This window comes from Eschrichtius robustus, chromosome 4, assembly GCF_028021215.1.
Source record: "Eschrichtius robustus isolate mEscRob2 chromosome 4, mEscRob2.pri, whole genome shotgun sequence".
In the NCBI taxonomy this organism is placed as follows: domain Eukaryota; kingdom Metazoa; phylum Chordata; class Mammalia; order Artiodactyla; family Eschrichtiidae; genus Eschrichtius; species Eschrichtius robustus.
The window spans coordinates 9,059,515-9,080,508 of record NC_090827.1 but is presented as its reverse complement, the minus strand read 5'-3'; the positions used below and the strand labels follow the sequence as shown (position 1 = coordinate 9,080,508).

The following is a 20,994-nucleotide window of genomic DNA, read 5'->3' as shown; positions in this document are numbered from 1 at the left end:
TCCTGGACCAGGGCTCGAACCCGTGTGCCCTGCATTGGCAGGCGGATTCTTAACTACTGTGCCACCAGGGAAGCCCCCAAGTATTACTTTTAATATAAATACGGGTGAATAATTTTTTGCAGTGTTAACGTAACTAATCCATAGGTTTGTAGACACTTGGTGGGAGGAAATGTATCACTTTTAAATTGTATGTGTTTCTAAGCACACATTTTAATAATTCAGATGGCAGCTATCTCCATAAAATACAAAGCACACGGGTAATAACGTTGCAAAAACAGATTTCTTATTTCTGCTCTTAAAAACTGTTTTTTTCCCTTTAAACACATAACCCACTTCAGTTTGTCATATTGTCAGTGTAGCGGAGGGAAGTTCACATATTCTAAAAAAAACCCCAAGATTTCCACAGGATTCACTATGGTTTACCCTTTGCCCGCGGGAGTGATTTAACAGGAACTTAGGAAGTTATAGGAATAGATTCTGCTGGAGCCCAGCCATCTTGAGATGAACCACATGACCTATAGGGCTCTTCCGGTCATAGCGCCAACGTGCCACATGGTGGCAGCGTTTCCGAGAAGGACTTCAGACCACAGTCCGGTTCCGTCAGTGATTCCGGCAGGATGGAACGTTCATGCGTTTAATGACTGAGCCATAAAACAACTGTGAGGGCCTCCATTTCTTGGAACGTCAGGTGAGGAAATATTTCCCAACAATGAGCCGCTACATATTAACAGGGAACACAGAGGCCAAGGGAAGCAAAGCATTCTTTTCTGCTTTGTTGTCTTCAGCAAACCCAGGTGAACGCCATGGGCTCCTTCCCCGTTTCCCACGCTTGCTCAAGAGGTTGCTGATTCCGAGGTTCACTCAGAGTAAAGGCTTGTGAATTCATGGTTAAAGAACGTGTCTGGGATGCTTCAGAGATGACAGGATGAAATGATTTGCGATAGAGGCAGTTCTGTAAAGTATGAGATGGATAGTGCGTCATTCTGATTTTTGGAGAGGCCCATGCTTCTTGCTTTTCGTCATTAGGCATGCTGCTGACATTTTTTTCCGAGTAAGATTTTCCAGCTGTCAGAATTAATGTGTTAAATGATTTGAATCGGAGAGGCTTGATCTGTAGCATTTCCACATTATTTCCATTCTCGATGAGGTTAATCCTGGGTTGTTAAAATCAGGTCAACATGATCAAATGCCTTCTAAATCTTGTATGTGGAAAGGAAAAAGTTTAGTTGTTAAACTGGAATGAAGAGTGGGTTGTGATCATAAAATATAGACACTATAAGAGGATATGTGGAAACACAAAAAACATATTTTTTTCTCGAATTACATGAAAATTCTCATATAATAGGAAAATTTAAGTGTCCAACTGTTTTGGTGGGCTTTATTATACTGACTTCTAGTTTATTTGGATATTTCTATTTTACTAAGTATAATAAACTATTTCAACTCTTTCAGCTCTGTAAATAATTATTTTTTCCCTTAAGTCAAGGTTCAGATAAAAGAAGCTGATCTTGGTACCATTGCCAATCTGTCAGAGAAGTTGGGAATTATATCTAATAAGAAGCCTACCACTCATCATTTCATCATATATAGACTAGGGAAGCAGGGAATTATTTATCAGAGGGAGGAAAACAAGGGTTGAAAATAAGAAGGCTTTTTTTTTTTTTTTTAAGTTCAGACATGAAAGTAGAACATTTCAGAAATACAAAATAGACGTGCCATAAAACTTTTTATCCCATTGCTCAATAAATTAGTCAACAAAATTTTAAAAATGGTCTTACTATCAGAAACATTAACATCACTTAAAACAAAAGAAAAAAGTTTCATTTTAGACCCATAGAATTGTTATAGAGTAAATAATTCTTCAATAAATTGTTAATGATTAACCACTCAACTCTCCATCCATAGCAACTAATTCGGAGCATATAGTTCTTGCTTATCAGTATAATGCATGGGCACTGTGCTTGAGTCCATAATCATATATTGATAGCTATTATTTGCCAGTACTCAAGAATCTAGCAGTATTTCTTTGTTAAATTATCATCACTAACTTTGAGGCCATTCTAACATTCTTTAAATGATAGATTCTTTAAAGTGGACTTAAATTATTATTATTTTTCTTAAAATGACACCCTTCTTACCCTCCTGGAACCCATTTATTCATGAAGATCAACTAAGAAATTTACAACTTGTGCAGCCAATGGAGTGAAGGGGGCGTGGCTGAACAGTAAATTCAGTGGGATGTGGACAGAGAAGGCACAGGGTGGAGACCCTGTGTCTACACTGGTGTTGAAGGGATGGGTGTTTCGGGATTGGCATCAAACAAGAAGTGTTTCTTCCCATCCAATAGCAATCAAAGCAGCATGGGACTCTACACCTGCAGCAACATGGGCAACAATCCAGGAGCCTGCAGTCAGAGAGGACCCAGAGAGGGGCAGGTGGAAAGCTGAAGAGATGTAGAAATAGAAAGTCTAGCAGCTGCAGACCCTTGTAAGTTCTGGTCACTGGTTGCCGCACTAAGCAGCCAGTGACAGGCATTTTGCAGAATGTATTTGAGGGGAGAAAATCATTCTCTGAAATCAGTTTATGAGAATTCTTATTTAAAATCCTATGTTGGAGTAATTTTTGGTAGAGAATTCATTATGAGGTTGATATGAAAAAGTGACCATTTCTGTACAAAACAGAAGAAAATCGGAAGAAAGGGGACAAAAGCTGGACAACAGAGGAACCAGCTACATCAGGTATTTTTCTAGCCACAGTTGGCTACGAGTTTTTGTTTGTTTTGCCAATTCCAATTAAGGAATACCTCACATGAATGTCCCTATTCCATGGCATAACATTTACGTCTTAAAAAGACATTATTTAAAATAATCAGTGACTAAAGTTTGACTTCTTATTTAATCCTCGAATTCCTCAATAGATGTCAGGTCTAAGACATTCTTATCCCTCGTCAATTTACGTGCCAACAAATACTTATGCAGTTAATGAAAAAATTTAAGTCTATAATAAATGTGTATAATTCTTATGTAAGTTGAATAATGATGATTATTTTCTGTTGCTTTCATAAAACCCCCAATTGAACTTATCCTCTGGGTCATATAAGAAGTTGCTATCAGGCAGAATGGATTAGGCCTGAGAACTTCAGGCGTGATTCCTGCAACCAAAGAAGGCTGGCCAGGTGAATGCTATTTTTTTTATAGGACATGAGGTCCTCTGAGATCCAGCATCCTCTGTCTCTCCAGCCTTCTCTGCCACCAGCTCCCCTCCTTGTACACCACGGGACAAGCACACAGAGCCCCCTGGCGCTCCCTGGTGTGCCACGCACTCTCAAGTCCCCGTGCCTCTGTCACAGCACATGGCCCCCATGTCTAGAATATCCCTCCAGTCCCATCCATACCAGCCTGTGAAATACTTTCACATCTTTCCAGACTTAGTTCACATCAAGCATAAAGGCATCCCCTATCAAGCCTTTTTTGACCTAAATAGAAATAACCACTCCCACCTTTGTACACCTAAGGCACGCTGTGCACGATCTAGCACAGCCCCTATGATACTTCATTGCCCGACCATGCTTGTTTCCTAACACTAATAAGTCAAGTCCCTCGAGTAGTGCCTGGGTCTTAATTCACGTTTGCATCCACAGTTTCCTACTAGGACTCACTAAATGTCTGGGCAACAAGTGAATGAAGGAGCACTGCTCTAATAATGCTTAAACCTATGGGGACTGCAGCTAACACTTGCATTCACTATCAGCTCCAGGGAGCTGCAGCAACTGCTGGGTTCTCAGAACAATTTATATACACATTTAAAAATGCTATTGCAGGATTTGAAGAGCCAGGGCCGGCCTTCCTTCTCTAAGGGGTTTTGGCCAAGCCCTTTAACTTGTCTGGGTCTCAGGTTTCATGATAAAGTTAATTGAGATGATTTTTAATGTCAGTTTCAGCTCTAAAGGTCTGCGATTTTATGTTTTTTTGAAATCCATGAGTAATGAAATGTTGATATTACAACAGGAAGAGCAAACAGTTTGTAGAAATAGAGATGGCATCAAGATTGTAAGAGAAGTTCAGGTTAAAAACCAGAAAGGGAAGATTTGAACACAAAAAATCTGTAATGTGAAAAGCTGAAGAGTCGTCAACATGTTTTTGAGTAAGCTATCATGTGTGTTTTGCTATATTTTAAATCATGGATAAAAAAATTAATGTATTTTTATAATAATATTAATAAAAATAGAACCTTTTTTTTAAAAAAAGGAGGGAAATCACTTCCAACGTATGACTCTAGCAAGTCAATCTTTGATGTTCTGAGAATTTTATATTCTTACCTCCCCAAAAATGGGTTTTCTAGAAGCATTTTCTCAATATGGGTCACATGAATTTCTTTCAGATTCTGTTACACCAAGAATAGGAGATCAAGGACAAAGTAACTGAAAAGGTTGGCTTGTTTCTTTCCTGGAAAATGCCGCCTGTGGTTTTAGGAGGCAGTTTCGTTGCCAAACAGATCAGGAACATCAGGCTTCTCCATAATCTGGAGGTGTTTTTAGACTTCCCTTTCCCACACTCACTTGTCTTCATCTCCAAGCATCTGTGGATGAGATTGGTTTAAACAACCTATTAATTTCACTTTGTACGTGATGAAATTATTCAAGAATCAAAGTTGGTGACCAATTTCTCTCCTCTTTTCACCCATTTCATGCTTAACAAATTCCTACTGCTTGTTTTTTTCCACAAGAAGTACTTCCTTGTAATTTACCTTTTCTATGGTAACAAAGAATAAGCCCAGAACTTCTGCCTTTGCTCATTAAAAGGAGAGCTATTCAAAACAATAACAATAAGAATGGGAATTATATATGTTTTCATGGAACACCTATAATGTACTAGATTTGAAAGTATATGTTATGTCTAATATGCTTAACAATCTATGAATTCAGTATTATGATCTTAATTTTTCAGTTAATTATAATAGAAGCCATCTACTTGCAGTCACTTCTGTATACAGGATTATCTTCAATCTCTGCAAGCACAGGAAACTCTGCTCAGTATTATGTAACAATCTAAAGGGGGAAAAGAATTTCAAGAACAATAGATATATGTATACATATAACTGAATCACTTTGCTGTACACCTGAAACTAACACAACATTGTTAAATGTACTCCAATATAAAATAAAAATCAAACAAAACAAACAAACAAAGAGACTGAATAATCTTGTCTCTAGTAGGTTCAAATCTAATAAAAATGTAAAGCTTTATTTTTCCACATATGCTACCCAGCTAGTGTCATGGTATGGTCGTGACACAATGTGAGAGAATGTTAATACATCTCTCCTAATCTCACACTGTTATGAATCACCAATTCAAAATACATGATTGCTGATTGTGGGTTAATATCGTTAGCTTCATACTTAATACATATAATGACCTTAAATATTAGTTGTCTTGATTAGCTAAATTTTGAGTGAATTGCTCACCATATTTTAACAGGTACAGAAAATCTAGACAAAGGCGTATTTCATGGTTAGCTTTATGTCTTACTACATTTGGTACTTATAGTATCTACCATAATAATTGTGGTAGGTACCGCTGGCTGTGCACAGAAGATTCATATTCTTCAGAGTAGTTGCTGGGAAGCAGCTGCCCAGATGAAACTACATTTCCCAGCCTTTCTTGCACCTGGGTGTGGCCATGTGACTAGCTCTTGCCAATGGAATGTGAAATAAAGTGATATGTTTCACATCTAGGCTGAAGTGCCTAAAAACTAAGTGTGTCTCCTCCATAGTCTTCTTCTTCACCATTTGACTGAATGGAGAGGACTCTGAAGCATTTTTGGAGGGCAGAAATTCAAGGAGGAGGTAGCTTGAACTATCTGCTGACTGGGAACCCTGGTATTGGATAGTGTATGAACCAGAAACATGCTTCTGTTGCCTTATATCACTGTTATCTGTTATAATAGCAGGTGTTACCTTAATTAATGTAAACTTGTACACATAATAATGTTCAATCCATAGTTTTTGAATGTTAGTATCTGTGTGCCAGATCACTAGACACATGAGACTGGATTTAAATTGTGGTGCCATAACACACACACACACACACACATGTATATATATGATTTCTATATTATAATTCCTATCTATATAAATTTCTATTCATTTTTGATTCCCCATTTCTAAAGCACTGAATTAGTCCTTGTGAAATTCTCATATATTAAAATCGGAGTTGATTATTTTATACAATAAGTACATCACTCAATTCTAAAAGGTGACGGTGTGTAGTACCAGTAGATATCTTAAGTGATTAGGATACCAGGTTTCTCTTGATCGTCTGTTTTTGTTTTTCCCACTTTTACCAGAAGAGACTTAGTCTTGATACAGGTTTTAGTGGATAGAGTCCAATGTTGGAAACCTGGGAAACTGAGTTCTTTCTTGATTATACTGCAAGCTCCATTAAATGTTGTTACGTTAGTTTGCCTATGAGAAGAGAGAGGCTACAGTTATCTCCAGTAAATAATAAATTGATCTTGCAACTTCTGATTGTTCACACGTCATCATTTGCTTTTATTTCTTAATTAGACCACCTGTCTTTTGGGTACCTTTTGTTTTCTGGCCTTGTGTTCACCAAGGGGCAGACGGGCAAGTAGAGATGAAGTTAAGAGCAATTTACCTAGTTATATTTGAGAACTTGAAGTCGTGTTCTCTGAAGGTTTTGGATGACTTCTGTTCCCTGCTAGGAATGTGTTTACAGATTAATTTTAGTCTTCGTTGCCTTTTACCAGATCAAATATTGTGTAAGTGGTGAATTCTAGGAAACTTGAAGAGTTTTAAAACATTTCACCATGGTTCCCGCTATGGAGATGACCATAATTAGAGGAAACGGTAGGTTAAGTTAGAAACTGTGTATGTTTGGGAGCTGGAGTTTTGACACTTCCTTGTATAGTTCACTGATATTCCCCAAACCGTAGTGGTCTTTTGGTCTGTGGATCATAGCTTGGCCAGGGGTGAGCCAGAGTTCTTAGTGAGGCAGTGAAAGAGGTCGTGTATGGCATCTCAGCAGAGCTGGAACGCCCACTCATCTCAGTTGGGAGGAAGTGGAGGCTGGGATCAGAAAGGTGGCCTTTTCCCACTTTTAGACAGTGCCAGAGCGTCTCAGGCTGGGGTTTCACTTTACTTTGTTTATGTGGAGTTGGTTCAGACACAAGTGAAACTGTGGTGTCTTAACCTCTAGAAAGATTTCAAACATACATCTTGCTTCATCAAGCTTGGTCACTTAAGAATCCAGCTTATATTTTAGAGATGATGACATTCTGAATTTAGAAAGATGAAAGTGACACACTTTCATTTAAATCTCATAATCTTTGAAAGTTTGGGGATGTAAATTAATGAAAACATTTAACTTCTTTTTAAGAAGAAGGATAAGAATCATACACACAGGAAGTCTATTTGCCTAAAATATATTTTACCTTCATAGTAGTTTCATAAAATTGGGCAACTCATTTAATTCTTGGGGTCCTGTCTTCTATCCTGAGTGCTAACCATGTGAGCAGGAGAACTAGGACTGGGAAATAAAATCAGTTAAATTTGATTCTACTGTACGAGCTACGTGTGAACCTATGGCTATCTGTGTGTAGCTCTTTCTCTCACACGAAGGACCGGAGTTTTTTTTAACAAAAATCCATGAAACATAAAAATACACAATAAATATTTCAACGATCTGGGAAAAGAATGCTACGAAATTAATAAAACTTATAAGTGTTTGAGTAACTTTAGCACAAAAATAGAAAATGTCTAGTTACATGGACTAGACATGGACTTATAAATATTAAATTTAGTTGCCTTGAAGCAACATAATTTTAGTATCAAATGCTTAAAAACACTAATTTCAGTCAATAGAGTTTAAAAATACAGATTGTAGGTACTTATTTGGCTAATAAAAAAGTATCTTTGAAAAAAAAAACAGGTAGTAGGAATCCCAAAAGATAAAGAGGAGACCTCTATTAAAGATAGCATTTCCCAATCTAGTACTATCGTTCTAGTCCTAGAATCTCCCAAGCAGCTGGAAGAGGAATGGTAAGAAGACAGGGCATTGAGAAAAAGAGGGGCAGTTCTTAACTTGTGGTTCTCTTTTAGTTCTAAGACAACTCAGGTTCTAGATGGGCAGAAAATCAGTAAAAATGGCAGCAGTTTTGGTTCAAATAAAAAAAGATATCTTCTGTGGTAAATATATATATACCACGTATATACATTGTGTGTGTGTGTGTGTGTGTGTGTGTGTGTATATATATATATATATATATATATATATATATATATATATATATATATATAATGCGATATTACTCAGCCATAAGAAAGAGTGAAATAATGCCATTTGCAGCAACATGGATGGACCTAGAGATTATCATACTAAGTGAGGTATTTGTCAAAGACAAATATCATGTGATGTCACTTATATGTGGAATCTAAAAAAATGATACAAATGAACTTATTTACAAAACAGAAACAGATTCACAGACATAGAAAAGAAACGTATGGTTACCAAAGGGGAAGAGGGGGGAGGGATAAATAAGGAATTTGGGATTAACAGATACACATGACTATATAAAAATAGATAAACAACAAGGACCTACTGTATAGCACAGGGAACTATATTCAATATCTTGTAATAACCTATAAAAGAAAAGAATCTGAAAAAGAATATATAACTATAAATATAACTGACTCACTTTGCTGTACACCAGAAACTACACAACATTGTAAATCAACTATACTTGGATAAAAAGATAAAAATAAATAAATAAAGATATCTTCAATGATAGTCAAATCAGTGTATTCAGAAAGCAGCACGGGAATTGTCATGAGCTAGGAGATTTTTTTCTTGGTATCTAAGTTTTTTAATCAGGTGCCAAATTGAAAGACTTCAGCTGTACTCATCCTTTGTTTTACCCTTCTAGATCAGGCGTCAACAAGCTCTTGGGTCAAATCCACTACTTACTTTTGTAAATAACGTCTTACTGGAACATGGCCATGCCCACTTATTTATGTAGTGTCTATGGCTGCTTTAGTGCTACGACAGTAGAGTTGAGTGTCTGGGAAAGAGACCATCTGTTTGCAAAGCTTAAAATATTTACCATCTGGCCCTTTACAGAAAAGGGCTCACTCCTGTTCCAGATGAAAGCTCTTTCCTTTTTTAATCTATTCTTTAACTCAAGCATGTAAGTCAGTCTCTCACCCTAGTTCCAACACTGTCATTTCTAGCTACATCAAGCCATTTTGTGGTCTGATGAACGGTATTCCATGTGTGGTGTCAGATACAGGGACCTGGCTTTGAACCATGCAGTACAATGCTTTCTAGTTTGTTTTCACTCATCCTGATAATGCCTTGCTTTCAGTCAGCATAGGACACTGAATCAATTGTATTGAGGATGTGTTTAATGATCTTTTGAACTCTTTCTGCTTATGAGCAATAGCTCATTAGACACTATCTTGTGAAAGTACTTGGAATTTCTGCCATGTGTAAATAACCCTTCTTACATGTGCTCATCTGACACCTGTCACTTTTCCTGCCTTTTCCATATAGTCCCTTGTGAGATAATTATGTAATGATACCTGTTGTTCTCATCTTCTGCTAACTCAAAATCTTAGTATCTTTTGTAAATCTTGGAATTTTAGTATGAATAATGATCATACTACATTTATTAATGTCTTTTAAACATTTAAAGTGCTTTCAGATTGATGATATGAATTGATGCTTGTAATGGTGTTTGCCTCTGGGAAGGGGATCTGATTGGCCAGAGACAAGGATGGGAAGGAGACTTAAATTTTCACAGAAATAACTTTTATAGCTTTTAAATTTTGTATCATGTGTGCATTAGTTACCTATTACTGTGTAGCACTATTACCACAAATTTAGAAACTTAAAGTAACACACATTTATTATCTCAGAGTTTCTGTAGGTCAGGTAACCAGGCGTGGCTTTGCTGGGTCCCTTGTGTCAGAGTCTTCACAAAGCTGTAACTGAAGTGTTGGCCAAGGCTAGGGTCTCATCTGAAGACTGGACTGTGGAAGGATCTACTTCCAGGCTTACATGATTGTTGGCAGGATTCAGCTCCTTGAGGACTGTTGGACAGAGAGCCTCAGTTCCTAGTTGTTCATTGGCTGGAGGCCTTTGTTCCTCTCCAACATGACAGCTTGCTTCATCAAAGCATGCAAACTGAGAAGGCAATGGGAGGAGTCTGCTAGTAAAACGCAAGTCAGAATTTTACATCCTGCACTTCTGTGGGACATCCAATTACCTCTGCCTTTCTCTGCTTGTTAATACAAGTCGTTAGACCATCCCACACTCAAGGGTAGGGAATTACTCGAGGGCATGAGTACCAGGAGTTGGGGATCATAGAGAGGCTGTTTTAGAGTCTGCTTGCCACAACTGTGTGTATTATCTATATTTAGTAAAATTAAATAAATAATTTTAGACATTCAAGACTTAAATGAAAATGAAAGTCTCAGTATAATGTGTGAAATATGATTTCATTTTTCTAAATAAAAAAATGACATGTCCATAAATACATGTATGTCTATAAATGCATACAAAATGGTGGGAATGATACAGATCAATGATTAGTGTCTTTGTCTGTTCAAGGTGCTATAACAGAATACCATAGACTGGGTGGCATATAAACAACAAACATTTATTTCTCATAGTTCTGGAGGCTGGGAAGTCCAAGACAAGGCACCTGCACATTAGATGTCTGGTGAGAGCCCACTTCCTTGTTCATAGATGGCCGTCTTTGTGCTGTGTCTTTGCATAGCAGAAGGGGCGAGGGAGCTTTCTCGGGTCTCCAGTACCATTCATGAGTGATCCACCCTTATGACCTAAGCACCTCCCAAAGACCCTATCTCCTAACACCTACATACTGGGGATTAAGTTTCAACATATGAATTTTGAGAGGGCAAAAATATTCATACTATAGCAGTGATTACTTCTGTGGAAGGGAGTGAGAGAGGAATGGGTGTAAAGGAGCTTTCATAGTTTAATCTAGGTCTTTGTTTTCTTCCAAGAAAAAGGAGCTAGGATCATTTTATAAAGTTATAGAGGATAAATGGCTTTCCAATGGCCATTCATATTCACTTAATCGTAGGATCAGGACTCAAAACATAGTTTTCCTAAATGTCACAGTTTTTTTTTTTCCTATTTATTTATTGGATTATTTATTTATTTCTAAACTAAATTGTTTAAAATAAACACGAAACTAAATAAGTTCAGAAAACTTATTAAAATTATTTATGAGAATGATAGATATTAGTTTGTCTGTCGATTCCTGGCTAATCTTATTGGGTGGCCATCTCTACTCAGTATGTCTGGTAATTAAGCCATTTTTAAAACCATGATAAAACAGAAATCTGTATTTAATCCTGTGATGGGGTTACCTGACTTAGCAAATGAAAATATAGGAAGTCCAGTTAAATTTGAATTTAGTGTTTTGGGGTCGTTTTTAACATACCTTAAGGTTTTTAAAACTATAAGCTATAATGAATGCTTAAGACTAGAATATTTTTCTGAAAATTGAGAAATTAAAAAAGTTTTAAAGAGTTCAAACATTGCATTATTTTCTTTGAGTCTTCATCATCTTTTCTACTCTTCTGAAATAGTCACTGAAATCTCTCTGTGGACGTATAAAGAAGTAATGTAATTTTGCAGAATGTGATTTACTGGCATAAGTTAGCCAAATTTGACTTTATGAGTATATTCCAGGAAAACAGAAAAGCAAAACTCAATAAGGAAATAATCTGCAACTAAATTTCAGTAAATGTCCCAGAGACAGAGCTTTGTGTCAAGATCCTTTGTACATTGATTTAGTAGATTTTTTTTTTTTTTTTCTGTTTTAAACACATTATTCCTTGAAGTTTATCTCAATGATGTAACATAATTGGATGACCGACCAATTACCGCATGAGTTCTAAAGTTCCACTCTTTTAGATTGAATAACAGCTCTCTGGTGGGGAAAAGATGACTACGCGTAGCCGCAGAAAAGTGGAGGAGAGAACGGGAGTGTGCCATCCAGGGCCTGATTGCTGTCAGTTCCAGTCTTCTCATCCGCTGGGCTCAGCTCTGGATCAGAGGGAATGGCCCCGTGGGCTGCGTTCCCAAGCCTCCACTCATCCCGCCTTTGGCTCGTTTCAGTCAATAGATGGCGCTGACAGGAGATAGGCAGGCAGGAAGAAGGCAGTAGCCTGGGATTTCTCCTTCTCTCTCTCTGCGTCAGGCAGCATCTCTGACAGTGCCTGTACCTTCCTCCTGGCCTCAGCCTTCCCCTGGTGGCCCCAGGCCCTGGGCTCTCGTACCATTCCCATTCTCCCCTCTGGTTTTGGGAGGGCAGTGGCCCCTGATGGTGTTGCCTCATGGAGCCTATATGGCATCTCAGATCTTCCGTCTTCCATGGTATCGATTCCCTGTGTTAAAATCTTCCTGTTATATGTACTGGTTTCTGGTTTTCTGGATAGACCTTGCTCGATACAGGGAACATGGAAAGTTTTAGGAGAATATCAGAAAATCAAAGATCCATGTTTCTTTCTCCTTGACATCGTCTTCAGGGTGTTTCAAATAAACAAATGAGCAACTGTTCCTTTAGCGCTAATGCTTTCTCTGTTTCAAAGATCAGAGGCTGCTCAGGGTCTTCCAGAGCAGATGATTCCTAAGAATGTTTGGCTAGTAGAGCATGAACCTGCCCTTTTCCTCAAACCAAGTTTTCTGTTATTTTCTCCAGGAACACAGACAATTTCCCTTTTTTTTTTTTTAGCGGAAGGGAGAGGCCGTCATTTCTAGGTCAATAATTCTTAAAATGAATCTGTGCAGGAAAAGAGAATAAAGAAAGACAGAATGAAATGGGGAAAAAGAGTTCAGAGATAAGGGGAAGAAAACAGGAAGACGACATGGAATCAGATAATGTAACTATCCTCTCAGAGAGAAAGGCAATAGCTTTGATTAAAGGGGGATTAAAAAATCGATATTTTCTCAGAAATGTTACTCATAACGCTGTAGTTCGTTAACACATTTCAGATATTTGCATGAAATCGTAAGCCATAGGCATATAGGAAATGATGTTTGCTATAGACATTGTAAATACTAATAATCACCACCTCTCAGTGAACTCTTTGTTTGCCAGCAGAGGAAAGGAAAAATCTGTCATAGTGAAAGCAGTGAGCTTGACAAATAGGCAGCAGTGGCACAAACCTGATGGAGGTGAGGGGCCAGCATATTGCCTTGGTTTGTGTAGGTGTAAAACTCCTTACTCCAGAAAATTTACCTTCCATCTTGTGAGCTAAGGGCCTTATTAGCTGGCCTGTTAGGCAAGTCAAACCTAGAAGTAGAACTTATGTAAGTCACAGATGGGCTCACTGCTTTCTGGAATCAAATATGAACACCTTTCTTAAATGTCCCAAGGCGTTATTGCTATACAGTGTACCGTTATCCTCAAGAGCGAGGGTTCTGCCGTTAGGCTGCTTTGGTCACTTCCTAACTGAAGCATCTTGAGCAAGTTAGTTAACCTCTCTGGGCTTCCTTTGTAAAATAGGGACAGAAACAGCACTCCTTCAGAACGCTGTAGTGAGGATTAAACATGCGCATACGTATACAACTTAGACCAGCACCTGGAATTCAGTAAACACTCAATAAAAGTTAAATACTATTATCGCTCAGAAATGATACCTGTGATTTTAGAGCTCTGTTAAATTCAAAGTATGGAAAATACTCTTTAGATAAATGCATAAAGTTATATACCATATTAAATGTAGGAAACCATGCTGGTTTATAATTTCTATCTTACAAGCCAAAGGAGATGAAAAAATACTATATTGACAGTTGGGAGATTTGACGAATAGGCAGCAATAGAAAAACATTTAAAACATTGAAAAATGACATTTCTTTCTTCAGAAGCATTCTGCACATACGTATTGAAGAGAAAAGTGACGGTATGTTATAGTAGCAGAGAAAGCAGAATAACTGGGGTTGGGGAACTTGCAGCAAAATAAAGTCACCACATTTAGCTGGACAGTATATTGGGAAATAGTAGGTCTGAAACTGTGATTAACATTCAGCTGAGGTTCCCTCTGTTTCTTGAGAATTTTAGCTCACTTAAGTCAAATGACATTTTTTTACAGATGGAAAATTATGACCTGTTTAGGGAAATAGCATATGTCTTAATTGGGCAACATCACCTTTTCCATGAGAAGTGTAAATGAAACTTTAAGAAAGTGTTTAGGTAGAAAACAATTGATAGAAACTTTCTCTCTCTTTCCCTCCTTCTCTTCTTCCCTTTCTCCCTCTCTCTTCCTTCCTTGAGATGGGTGTAGGTCCCAATCTTCATATTAACAAATATCAATCCAGCAATAAAGGCTGCCAGCTGTATTTTGAGTGGACATGCATTCCATCACTATCATTGCTGAAACACCAATTTTGAACACTTTGGTTCTGACCAAGTCCTGCTAGAGTGACTTTAATGGGGGATCGGGTCCATGTAGGATTTCCCATATGAGAACTCTGGAAATGAAAGACTTAATTGAAAATAGCTAAATGTCACTGTTTGTAAACACATTCAGGTTTAGGAAAGTGTAAATAACCATGCACATGCTTTCAGGAAATTTACGATCATAAATTTTCCCTCTAGAACAAAGTTAATACTTGGTGGCTCAAATAAGCTGGTGTTCCCAACTCATCTGACTGAAACAAGTTTACAAGCCAGTGTGGGATGGCCCTATGAATCTTCTAGGAAAAGATAGGAAGTATTGGGTTAGCCAAATATTTCATTCATTTTTTTCCCGTAAGATGGCTCTAGTAGCACTTAGCTGTCTTTAACTTCATTCAAAACAATTTTGTTAGATTGCATGTGACAGCTGTCATATCAGTGTGCATTTAAAAAAAAGACCTCAAAATTGGTGAATTTTTGTGTAGCCATTTTAATATTGAAGATGGAAGAAACAAAGCAACATTTCCGGCATATTATGCTTTATTATTTCAAGAAGGTAAAAACACAACTGAAATGCAAACAAAGATTTGTGCAGTGTATGGAGAAGGTGTTCTGACTGATCGAACGTGTCAAAAGTGTTTTATGAAGTTTCGTGCTGGAGATTTCTTGCTGGACAATGCTCCACGGTCAGGTAGACCAGTTGAAGTTGACAGCGATCAAATTGAGACATTAATCGAGAACGATCAACGTTATACCATGTGGCAGATAGCCAACATACTCAAAATATCCAAATCAAGTGTTGAAAATCATTTGCACCAGCTTGGTTATGTTACTTGCTTTGATGTTTGGGTTCCACATAAGTTAAGCGAAAAAAACCTTCTTGACCATATTTCTGCATGCGATTCTCTACTTAAATGTAACGAAAAGGGGCTTCCCTAGTGGCGCAGTGGTTGAGGGTCTGCCTGCCAAGGCGGGGGACACGGGTTCGAGCCCCGGTCTGGGAGGATCCCACATGCCGCGAAGCGACTGGGCCCGTGAGCCACGACTACTGAGCCTGCGCGTCTGGAGCCTGTGCTCCGCAACAAGAGAGGCCACCACGATAGAGAGAGGCCCGCGCACCGCGATGAAGAGTGGCCCCGCTTGCCACAACTAGAGAAAGCCCTCGTGCAGAAACGAAGACCCAACACAGCCATAAATAAATAAATAAATAAAATTTAAAAAAAAAAAAAAATGTAACGAAAAATTCCATTTTTAAAACAAATTGTGACAGGTGATAAAAAAGTGGATATTGGGGACTTCCCCGTTGGCACAGTGGTTAAGAATCCGCCTGTCAATGCAGGGGACACGGGTTCGAGCCCCGGTCCGGGAAGATCCCACATGCCGCGGAGCAACTAAGCCCGTGCGCCACAACTACTGAGCCTGCGCTCTAGAGCCCGCGGGCCACAACTACTGAGCCTGCGTGCCTAGAGCCTGTGCTCCGCAACAAGAGAGACCACCTCAATGAGAGGCTCGTGCACCGCCACGAGGAGAAGCCCCAGCTCACAGCAACTAGAGAAAGCCCACTCGCAACAACGAAGACCCAATGCAGCCAAAAATAAATACATAAATAAATAAATATTTTTTTTTTAAAAGTGGATATTGGACAACAGTGTGGAATGGAAGAGATCGTGGGGCAAGGGAAATGAACCACCACCAACCACCAAAGGCCGGTCTTCATCCAAAGAAGGTGATGTTGTGTAGATGGTGGGATTGGAAGGGGAGGGCTCTATTATGAGCTTCCAGAAAACCAAACAATTAATTCCAACAAGTACTGCTCCCAATTAGACCAACTGAAAGTACCACTCGACGAAAAGCGTCCGGAATTAGTCAATAGAAAACGCATAATCTTCCATCAGGATACTGCAAGACCGCATGTTTCTTTGATGACCAGGCAAAAACTGTTACAGCTTGGCTGGGAAGTTCTGATTCATCCACCGTATTCACCAGGCATTGCACCTTCGGATTTCCATTGATTTTGGTCTTTACAAAATTCTCTTAATGGAAAAAATTTCAATTCCCTGGAAGACTGTAAAAGGCACCTGGAACAGTTCTTTGCTCAAACAGATAAAAAGTTTTGGGAAGATGGAATTATGAAGTTGCCCGAACAATGGCAGAAGATAGTGGAATGAGAGGGTGAATACGTTGTTCAATAAAGTTCTTGGTGAAAATGAAAAATGTGTCTTTTATTTTTACTTAAAAACCGAAGGCACCTTTTGGCCCACCCAATATATCTGTGATTTTGAGCTCATAAGCGTTGAGCAGTACTTCTTCACAGTGAACCCGTTGATCTACCTACCTGTGGCACTTTAGGTAGCAGGCAGGCCATTTTTTCCCACTTTCTGTTTTATTTTACCAACAACAGCCTCACTTACCTCAACCATCAATGTTTTTTAAAAAATTTTTATCTATTTATTTTAAAACTCTATAGTGCTTTACAATTTTTAAAGTTTCACACACATGATTTCCTATAATCCCATAATAACCCCCTTTTTTGAATCCCTTACCCATTTATTGTTCCTCTCCCCTTCCCTCTCCCCACTGGTAGCCACTAGTTTGTTCTCTGTGAGTCTGCTTCTTTTTTGTTTTACTCACTAGTTGGGTGTATTGTTTAGATTCCACATATAAGTGATATCATACAGTGTTTGTCTTTCTCTGCCTGACTTATTTCACTCAGCCTAATACCCTTGAAGTCCACCCATGTTGATGCATATGTTTTGACCCCCATCCCTCCTCCTTAGAATTTGGAAACACCTATGGCTTTTGACTAGTTTAATGCTCTCACCTTCTCAAGTGTGCAGTGCTGGCGCAGAAGATTTATTAAAGATGATGGCAGAGCAACATTTATAGTCTAGAAATGAGAGCACATGTTTGTAAGTAAGAGCAGTGAGGGTGAACAGTCATTGTGTGCCTGGGCTAGAGGGGAGATGGGTCAGGGGGCTCCAAAGCCCAGCTCACTGTCTTTCTCCTGGTTTTATTTGCATAGCCTGTGGAATTGCTACCACACCACTGCTCCTGGACCCCCGCCTACTGTGAGACTCTGTGCCATTTTGCAAACACTCAGAAGGATGAAACCTCAGAGCAGCTAAGGTAAATGTGATTAATCACAACTTCTTTTCAATCACTAGTTTGTGAACAGAAGAAAGAAAAATGAACATAGTGAAGGCAGTGAGGTTTGACAGATAGGCAGCAATATCAGAATAGAGGAGAGGAAGCTGGACTCAAATGGGACAGCTATTCCCTTCGTCCTGGATGTTCACACTGGTTGCATGAGACACCTAGACAAGAAGGAATGCCGTCTCTCCCACTATGTGAAAGGAACAGCATGTCTCCTGCACAATTTTTCTAGGTCATCCGCAAAGTAGTAATATTTCTCTCCTCTAAATTACCATAGAGCATTTTTTTTTTTTGAGAGTTTTATTTTATTTTATTTTTTTACTTATAAACAGCAAACATGTATTTTTCACAGTCCTAGAAGCTGGTTAGTCCAAGATCAAGGCACCGGCAGATTTGGTGTCTGGTGAAGGCCACTTCCTGGATCATAGATGGCAACTTTTCACTATGTCCTCACATACCACAGAGCTTTAAATTTGCTCTTATTATGGTAATTAACATCTCTTCTCCCTCTCAGTTGGATGAGAGTGGGAGAAAAGGGAAAAAAATAATACAAAAAATGAATCTAAATAAAAAGATGTGGTAATATCAAGTAAGTTATTTTGATGGTGTGGTCAAGACAAGCCTCTTTGAGGAGGTGATATATAAGCTGGGATCTAAAGAATGAGCAGGGATTGGCTATAAAAGCAGAGAAAAGAATGGTCCAGAGAGGCAGAACACCATGCACAAAGGCTCCAAGAAAAGAAAAGACCTGGGGTGTGTATGAGGCCAGTCTGACTGGAGCTCAGTGAACGTTCGTAGCAGAAGAGAGCCTTAGGGAAGGCAAATCCATATCAGGAATAAGTGTCTCTTCTAGCAAGGACGAAACACCGCCCCTTCCGTGATGGAGATGCTGCAGTGTGATCAACCAGACACCAGGTAGCTGGCTGGTCCCCCGGGGGGAATGGCACCATAAGGGAGCTCAGTGTTGGTGTCTGCTGAGTGGCTGCGGCCACTCAGGTGGGCCTTGTCGAAGGGCTGCCTGTGCTAACGAGCCCATGCATAACCTCCAGCCCCGCCACCGTGGCCGCTTCGCTCACGAGCCCACTGGGTGACTACAGTGATGGCTGGGGAAGGAGGCTGACTGGTGTCCACAGAACAAGTTATCCTGTCCTACTGATTACTAGAATCCTCCTCTGCTGGCGTCACCCTTAGGTGAGCATTCACTTAGGACACAAACACCTTCATGATCTTTGGCTATTCTGGTAAATCTATCCACATACCTCTTCTCCGCATTTCTTTGTCCCCAATTTCCCAGTCATGTTTCTTCCAAGTCCCTGATCATCCAGCCAAACCATTGGCCAGAGCAACATCCCCTGACCCCCCAAAGAAAGAAAAGAAGAAGACAGCCTGACTACTACATCTAATTTAATTGGTCAAAATGGTTTTTAAAAATCATTTTTTTCTGGAATGTATTGCTTGACTAGACACAGTAGATTTATCCATATTATTTAGCATGCTCTGTCCAATGCAGATAATACAGAAATGATTTCTTAATTACTGGAAAGCCTGAAACATAAAAAGATAATTGTCCATTAAAGATAGTTCTATTTAAACTTTGGTTTTGTTCATAAGGTATATGGAAGTTTATGAATGCATTTCCATTTAAACATATACTTAAAGTTCAAGACAAGATAATCACTTATTTTTGAAAAATGTATCCTTGTGTTATCTCATCATCTTGAGGGAAATATGATCTTGCCAAGCATCTTTATTACTATGTCTTCTATTTTTTGCATTTGAAAATCATGGAAAACCAAAACTAGAGAGAAAAGCAGTAAGTGAGTAATGTACTACCCAAAGTGGTCACGAAATATCTTTTGATTAATTCTGTTAAAGTTTACAGTCATGAAGTGAGAGAAATATTTTATTTTGTATCTTAATTTTATGGGGCAATTAATTTAATTATTTTTCTAGAACAAAAGAAATGTGATACATAAACATATACTAGTAACTATCAGAAATTCATTCATTCCGTTAACAAAACTGCAGTGAACTGTGCAAAGCCGGGCCTTCAAAGAGTTTGAATTCTAATGTCAAGGCTAACTACTACAAACTTAACAAATAAATATACAATGTAACATCGTGTAATGATAAATGTATTAAAATAGTGGATTGTGTTCATAGTGTTAATTATCATAATCCTTATCTTCAAATTTGGCTGTCGTTTTAGAAAATCATGGATAGCACACTGTTTTGTAAAGGAATTTGCTCCCTGTTACAAGGTATAATAATTTGGAAAGTAACTTGGAGCTAAGCAAGAAGGTATCAAGCAGTTATTTTTGGTTCTAATTTATGCAGTCTTTTTTTTCAAATATGTGAAGTTTGTGAAGAAAGCTCTTGTCTCTTTAACTTCTTGTTTAAGTAGTAAAACAGAAGTCTAGGAAATTCTACTATGACCAAGCGATAATGACAGTTTATTTGTTGGCGAACTTTGTTTTTTTCCTGCCCATAAGCGTAGCCTTAGGAAGATGAAACCTTCACCACAACATATGTGTACATTTTGCTGACCTGACAAAAATTGTGCAATCCAAATCCCAATCTTACAAGTTAGGAATTACACTGGAAGACCTAACTGAAACTGACAAAGACTACAATTATAACAAGAGCAGTACTTGAGCCCCCCAAAGTCGGTTGTTTAGGATAGTAATTACTAAAGGCAAAATTCAATAATAACAATTTTCTTCTTCTGAAACTGGTCACTGGGGACTTCCCTGGCAGTCCAGTGGTTAAGACTCCACGTTTCCAATGCAGGGGGCACGGGTTCAATCCCTGGCTGGGGGAACTAATATCCCACATGCAGCCTGGCACGGCCAAAAAAAAAAAACCAAAAAACAAAACCTGGTCATTAGGTGGAAAATTCTGTTCCTGTTATGTAGAAATCCTTCTTTAGCTGGCTGGAGAAGGAAAGTGTAAAAATAAGTAGTCTGTTCCACAGTACTATGTTCTGCGTGTTAGACAAGACAGTTATCTAATTGTGTGTGCTTTAGAGGTACTGAAACATTTAGAATGTGCAAGAATCTTTTCAGTCCACTTTCATTCTTTTCACTCTCTTTCACATCAGTGTACTAGGATATTTATTCTTGGTTATGTACCAGGATATTTATTATCGATTGTGTGGCAGTCTATCAAGACAAAGATGAGTGTTGAGACGCTAGTCTAATCAGGGCTACTTGCTATTAAATTTAGGAGCAGAGATGCAACACACATCACCTAAGCTCCTGTTTTCTGCCAATGTTATAGTAGCACAATGTTGACTATTTACTTCATTGGAACCTTTCAGAAGGAATCTGAGCTCATTCTCAGTGGGTCTATGTAACTGTCTTGGGTTAATATGAGATTCTGTGTAAAGTA

General features: G+C 38.6%; 1 long non-coding RNA gene across 1 annotated transcript in view; it reads left to right on the top strand.

The window, feature by feature from the left end:
- The first annotated feature begins 597 nt into the window (after nt 1–597).
- LOC137763584 (uncharacterized) overlaps nt 598–20,994 on the top strand; it is a 191,400-nt gene continuing 171,003 nt past the window's right edge. The window contains exons 1-2 of the long non-coding RNA XR_011073818.1: nt 598–688; nt 17,474–17,577. This is a non-coding gene — a long non-coding RNA (uncharacterized lncRNA). The remainder of the gene's footprint in view (nt 689–17,473; nt 17,578–20,994) is intronic.